We start from the raw sequence: 7426 nt of genomic DNA, 5'->3' as shown, positions 1-7426 counted from the left end.
CGGCAACTCCATTTTGTTGAGGAGTCTTCTTAACTGTCTTTTGGTGCCGAATACCTTGGCTGCGACAATACTCATCAAATGGCCCAATGTATTCACCACCATTGTCTGATCGGATGCACTTCAATTTCTGCCCTGTTTCTCTTTCAACCATAGCCTGAAAATGCTTAAATACTTCTAGAACTTGATCTTTAGTTTTTAGTAAAAAAGCCCAAACTTTCCTTGAATAATCATCAATGAAAGTAACAAAATAAAGTGCACCACCATGTGTTCTAACTTTTAAAGGACCACAAACATCCGAATGAATCAACTCCAAAACATTTTCTTTTCTAGAAGCAACATTTTTATGAAAAGAAACTCTATGTTGTTTACCCGTCAAACAATGAACACAAGTTTTAAGATGTGTACCTTTCAAACCGGGTAGAAGCTCTTTCTTGAACAAAACTTGCAGCCCCTTTTCACTCATATGGCCAAGCCGCTTGTGCCACAATTCGGTAGAAGTATCATCTTGAAGTGTATTGACAATACCTTTACAAATTTTTCCTTGCATCGAATAAAGTGTATGAGTCTTCTTACACTTAGCCACCACCAAGGAACCCTTTGTGAGCTTCCATATTCCATCACCAAATTTGTTGTTGTAGCCTTCATCATCTAGCTTCCCGGTAGAGATCAAATTGAGGCGAATGTCGGGAACATGCCTCACATCTTTAAGCAACAACTTGCAGCCCAGATTTGTTTCCAAGCAAACATCACCCATGCCGATAATCTTGGACAAACCTTCATTACCCATTCGAACAGAACCATAATCTCCTGCAGTGTAGGTAGTGAAGAAATCAACTCGAGAAGTCACATGAAAAGAAGCACCGGAATCAATCACCCAATTGCTCTCTTGGCCCACAAAATTGATACAATCATCTTCACAAACGACCATGAGATCACCATTGGTAGTAACTGCTGTTGTGTCTTCTTGCTTCTTATCCACACTTTTATCATGCCTTTTCTCCTTATTCTTGAGCTTTCGGCATTCTCGCTTCATGTGCCCTTTCTCATGGCAATAATAACACTCAACGTCTTTCTTTGAAAAAGAGTCATCTCTTGACTTGTCACGGCTTTGATCACGACCATGAGGAGTCTTACTCCTCCCCCTTGTTTTGCTTCGGCCTCTCACAACAAATGCTTCCGAATGAGAGGAACCCGCTGATTTTCTTCTAGTTTCTTCATTTAACAGGCTACTAGTGACTTGGCCCATTGTGACAACTCTATCAGGTGCCGAATTACTAACCGTCACAACCAAAGTCTCCCAACTTTCGGGCAAAGAACTAAGTAGCATCAAAGCCTGCAACTCATCATCAAAAACAATTTTCATAGAAGCAAGTTGGTTAACAATACTCTTTATTTCATTCAGATGTTCCGGAATAGGGCTGCCCTCTTTATATTTTAAATTAACCAACTTACGAAACAGAAAAGCTTTATTTGTGGCTGATTTCCTATCATAAAGGCCCTCTAATTTTTTCCATAAATCATGTGCTGAAGTTTCAGTAGCAACATGATGAAACACACTGTCATCAATCCATTGACGGATAACACCAACGGCTTTTCGATTAAGCCTATTCCATTCATCATCTTTCATACCCTCGGGTTTGCCACTATCACCCTCAATGGGTCCATATAGATCTTTACAAAATAATAGGTCCTCCATTTTAGTTTTCCAAGTTACCCAATTACTTCCATTGAAGCTAGACATGCGACCCACATTCCCCTCCATTGATTTACACAAATAAATAAATCCAAATAAACCGTAAGCTCTGATACCAGTTGTTAGGGAAAATCGATGTGATTCCCCACAAGTAAATCAATCAATGGGAATAAAAACTAATGCGGAAAAATTAAATCAAAGGCAACACAAGAATTTTTACGTGGTTCCCTCAATGTGAGGTACGTCCACGGGATCGAAATCCGATTCCACTATCAACCAAATAATTCCAAACGATTACAAACGAGACACTAATGGTCTCACAAAACACCCTTAGGTGAATTCCAAATAATCACAAATAAACAAAGAGGAAAGACCTCACCAAATAGAAGAACCAAAATCTTCTGAACCAAAGTTGAAGAAGACCCAAAATAATGAACCCAAATCAGAACCGAAAGCCGAAGATGCACCAAAGCACTTCCACGGAATTGATTGACTTCACATGCACTGTATAAGCCGCAGCACTTGGAAAAAGTGTTTTCACCCACAAAAAAGCCACCGTACTTTTTTTTTTTGTGTTAAAACAAAATAATATATATATTGGATATATATATTATTAAATCTTGGGTTTTGGAATCAAACCCTAATTGTATCTTAATTGAATTGGGTCTCCTCAAATATAATATATAAAAATATATTATACTAAACCAAGCCAAATTAAAACTCTTTTAATAAATCAATTGGATCCCACACTCCAATAAGGAGGTATACCCAACACTGGCTGCCACCTCCAATCTCTCCCCTTCCCTCTCTAGCCTCTCCCAATCCCTTTTTCCTCTGTTGTAACTGCCACCACGCAACCCTCCACCCCTGCTACCCCTACCCCACATCCTACCCCACCGCCCCTTCATGATTTCTCTCTTTCGCCTATCAACTTCTCTTTCTCACTACCATCGGGAGGAAGAGTAGGGGCTGAAGGGTGGCTGATGAGGTCTGCATGAACAGGTGGGAAGGGGCTGGGGGTTAGGGGGAGGTTGGCAGAGTTGGTGGTGGGGGTATAGTTAGGCCATGTTTGTTTGGGTAGACATGAGTTTGGGATTAGACTAATAGTCCAATAAAATTATTAATCTGATGTTTGGTTAAATAATTGAAGTATGGACTAACAATCCATCCAGATATAGTATCCCACATATGATGGACTATTCAATCCCATAGAGGAGGGTGAGATATAAATTGGAGGACTAAGCCAAAGTTTGAATTATTGGTCCCTCTTTATAATCCTAACTCAATCCAAACATAGGATATGATACACAAAGGGATTCGTAATCCTAAAACTATTTGTTATGAGAATACTAATCTAACTTAATCCAGTCCGCCCAAACAAATATTGCCTTAGGATTTAAGGTAGGGGTTATTTTTAGTATCAAGTGGGCTGTGGAAAGAATGTTTACAAAATTTGAAATTAGGTAGTGGCGGTCCAAAGTGGGTGCTATTAACAGAACGCTTCTAGTTTGTCTCTTTTAAGAAACAATAAACATCTGTATAATTTACAGTTTGTAGATTTATGTTTGTTTGAATATGTTCGAATGGTTTCATCTATAGAATTAATTTTTGTATCTTGTAGGACATACAGAGCCTCCGTTTCTCTGCTATATCACATACCATGTTCCCTTTTGTGTAATGGTTTGGTTATTGCATTCCAAAATATCGAAACCCAAAATCAAGAGGGTATCAGAGTGGTCTCACAAGAAAAAGTATTAAAAGTGAGATACTATTAAGTATCACTAACTTCTGCAATTTTATATGAACAATCAAAGGACAATTTTTAGTCAGGTATGTGAATTATGTAGAGTTTGTTTGGTTTTATGAATATAAATGTGTGTTTGGTAGACTAATTAAGAATCTATTAGAGTACTCTGAACAAGCTATTTATTGATGTATTGAAGTATTGGTATACAAACAGAGCAGAATGTACTTGAGGTAACTCGAACTGGTCCTATCTTAACAGGTGCTGATTCAGGACAAAAGACAGTTGTTGAGCCTGAGGAAGTCAAGTTTGTTTTAAAATATCTAATTTCAAAATGTATTTAAATTTTTTTCTATCGGCGATAACCAGTTATTAATTATTAAATTAGCACCTTGCAAAACACCATACCTCCGCTTGGTTGTCTTTTGGAATTATGATTTCAATAAAAGCATTGTAAATTTTTTTTCAAAAGTCATAACTAAATACACAATTCAAAACTCAATTTAAAAATTATTTTCAAAATTTATAACCAAGCATACAATTCAAAACTCTTTTCAAAATTTAAAATCAAACACTTCGCAAAATTCTATATTAAAAAAAATTATTTCATTTTTTAAAATTATTTTTAGAATCATGATTTGAATGTAAAGTCGTGTTTTGAGTTGAGTTTTGAAAAGAGAAAATTTGTTTGATTATGAGTTTTGAAAAGAGTTTTGAGTTGTATTTTGAATTTTGAGTTGTATTTTAAAATTTTTTGGATTTATTTTTTTTAAACATTTAAAAAATTAATTTTTTAGCGTAAATATTTTATATTTTAAATATTTATTTTTTTATTTTAACGTGCGTTATATTTTTTACATTTGCGTATTATATTTTTTAAAATATTTTAATGTATTTTTTAAATATTAAAAAAAATTTAAAAATCATTTTTTTATTTTAAATATTTTTTATGTTAACTATTTTATTTTATTTTATAAATATATTTTTAAATATTTTAATTTTTTTGTTATGTATTGGGTTACGATTGGAGTGTGGAGTTTTGGAAATACAGTGGAGTTTCAAATTATGTGTTTATGAGTTTTGAAAATAGTTTTTGAATTGAGTTTTAAATTATATGGTTGGATATGATTTATGTGTGGAATTATATTTTAAATTAAAAATATTAAAATTAAAAAAATTAAAATATTTACAAAATACAATAAAATATTTAAAATAAAAATTATATATTTAAAATAAAAAAATTAAAGTTTTCTTAAACATTTTTTAATATTTAAAAATAATAATTTCAAAAAATTTCAAAATACAATTCAAAACTCAAAATACAACTCAAAATTCTTTTCAAAATTCAAAAGCTCTTTTTAAAACTCATAACTAAATAAATTGTCTTTTTAAAATTCAAGTCACAATTCCACACCTAAATCAAAACTCCATATTCAAATTATAATTCCAAAACTAAATCAAACAGTACCTAAAGTGCTGTTTGGTAACACTTACGTTTTTAGTTTTCTATTTATATTTATAAAAATTTCAAAAACTCAAATAAAAACTTATTTGGTAAAATTTTTGATTTATAAATCAGTGATCTCAGTTTATAAATTTGGCCAAAAAATGAAAACACAAAAAATGTATTTCCGTTTTGAGTTTTTTTTTTTTTTACCACCCAACGCTAGCCACCACCCGCCACCATTTTCCACCACCGTCTTCCGCCACTACCACCCACCCCCCACCACTACCACCTGCCACCACCCACCTGCCACCCACTCGCCACCACCACCCACTCCTCGCCGCCACCACCACCACCACTCACCTGCCATCCACTCGCCACTACCATCTACCACCACCCGTCACCTACTTGCCACCACCACTCACCACCTACCTGCCACTACCAGCCACCCACCACCACCAGCCACCTGCCATCTACCCGCCACCGCCACCACCCACCACCACCACCATTACCCACCACCCACCTGCCACCACCACCATTACCCACCACCCACCTGCCACCACCACCCACCACCCATCTACCATCCACCTGCCATCACCACCCACCACCATCACCCACTCGCTACCACCTACCACCCGCCACCATCACCCACCCACCCACCACCACCACCACCACCACCACCACCCGCTTCTACCCACCACCACCTGCCACCCGCCACAACCACCACCACCCGCCACCGCCACCGCCACCACCACCACCACCACCCACTCGTTACCACCCACCACCCGTCACAGTCACCCACCCATCCACCCACCATCACCACCCACCACCCACCTGTCACTGCCCACCACCACCTGTCATCTGCCACCCACCTGCCACCACCACCCGCCACCACCACCACCACCACCATCACCACCACCCACTCGCTACCGTTACCCACCCACCTACCACCACCTACTCGCCACCACCCACCATCACCCGCCATCCGCCACCCACCTGCCACCACCACCACCACCACCACCACCCACTCGCTACCACCCGCCACCCGCCACCCACCCACCATCACCAGCTACCTACCACCCATCGTTATCACTTTCCACCACCGTCTTCCGCCGCCACTTGCCATTTCTCACTCTTTTTTATATTTTTAAATTTCTTAAAACATTTTGTCAATTACCAAACGCGTTTGTAGTTTATATTTTTCTAAAATAAACAAAAATCAGTTTATAAAATTTTTGTAAATATAAACTGAAAATGTAAACGTTACCAAACACACCGTAAGTATTTGCTCCTCTTTTTTTTTTTTTTTTGATAACTCAGGTATCCCCAACCCGATGATTGTAATGGAAACTAGGACTAATCCTGAGGGCCTTGAAGTTAATGACCGGGCAAACCTTCAGTGGCCCCAAGGGGTGACTCGAACTCGAGACCTGTGGATTTTATCCTCTAGACTTTACCATTCGACCACTTGCCTTGGGGTTAAGTATTTACTCCCTTAATTTAACTTTCTTAAAAACAAATCTTCTAAGAAAGTTATATTAGCCAACTATGTGAGGCCTAGTTGGTTATGCAATTAAATCTTTTAATGCTATGTTTGGATGATGCCTTGAAGAGGGAAATGATTTGAGGACCTGATTGGTTGTGCTTTCAAATTTCTGTTTTTGTTTTTGTTTTTATTTTTGTTTTTTTGATAATATTTGAGTGAAATATTTGGATAAAATTACTATAGATCTTGATATGGTCATTTGATACAATTTTAAAAATTATACTCCTTTTGTCCTTTTTTTTTTTTTCGTCTTTTCATTTTGATTAGTCTCAAAATATTTATTGACTTTCTATTTTAGGTATTAAATTTTTTAGATTTTCAAAATTACTCATTATACACATGTATAAACACATTTTAAAATTCAAAATCAATGGGTATTATGGAAAAAATATTTCAGATTTTGAATTGATGTGTGATGAGTGCTCGTTTTCTTAATAAGTTAGATTTTCCAAAATAGATAAATAAATTCGGACATAAAGAGTAAATGAATATGGTATGTTATCCATAAATAAATTGGATTCTTCTATAAATTGTTATATTACTCTTTTTACTTTTCTGTACATTTTTTCAAAAAAAAGTCAAAAAATTATTAAAATAACTTATTTCAAAACGAGACGTAAGTATACTTTTGAGTAAGGATTAGGGTCGACTTAAGGCTCAATGGTAGGCATTGTTTGGGGATAAAAGACTCAAAAGTTGGATTATACAAGTTTGTCTCATGCTTGTTTTACCTTATAGGCTTTGGATTACCAATTCCATTGGCCTTACAAAAGATGAGACTCTGGTTTTGTTTAGAAATTTGGCTATTTTAATTAATTTTTTTGATTTTTTTAACTTGGTTAGAAAAGTTATATTTGGAAAGATAGTTGACTTTTTTTATTTTTTATTTTTATAGTTGATTTGATGGTTGTGAGAGAAAAAATAAAATAATTACGATTTAGATGTAACAATTTGTCTTATTATCAGTCTTAAGCTATTCTATCTTTATTGACTACTTTA

This window comes from Camellia sinensis, chromosome 1 (assembly GCF_055761805.1).
Source record: "Camellia sinensis isolate YWXY chromosome 1, ASM5576180v1, whole genome shotgun sequence".
NCBI classification, from domain to species: domain Eukaryota; kingdom Viridiplantae; phylum Streptophyta; class Magnoliopsida; order Ericales; family Theaceae; genus Camellia; species Camellia sinensis.
This window is presented reverse-complemented; position numbering follows the sequence as displayed.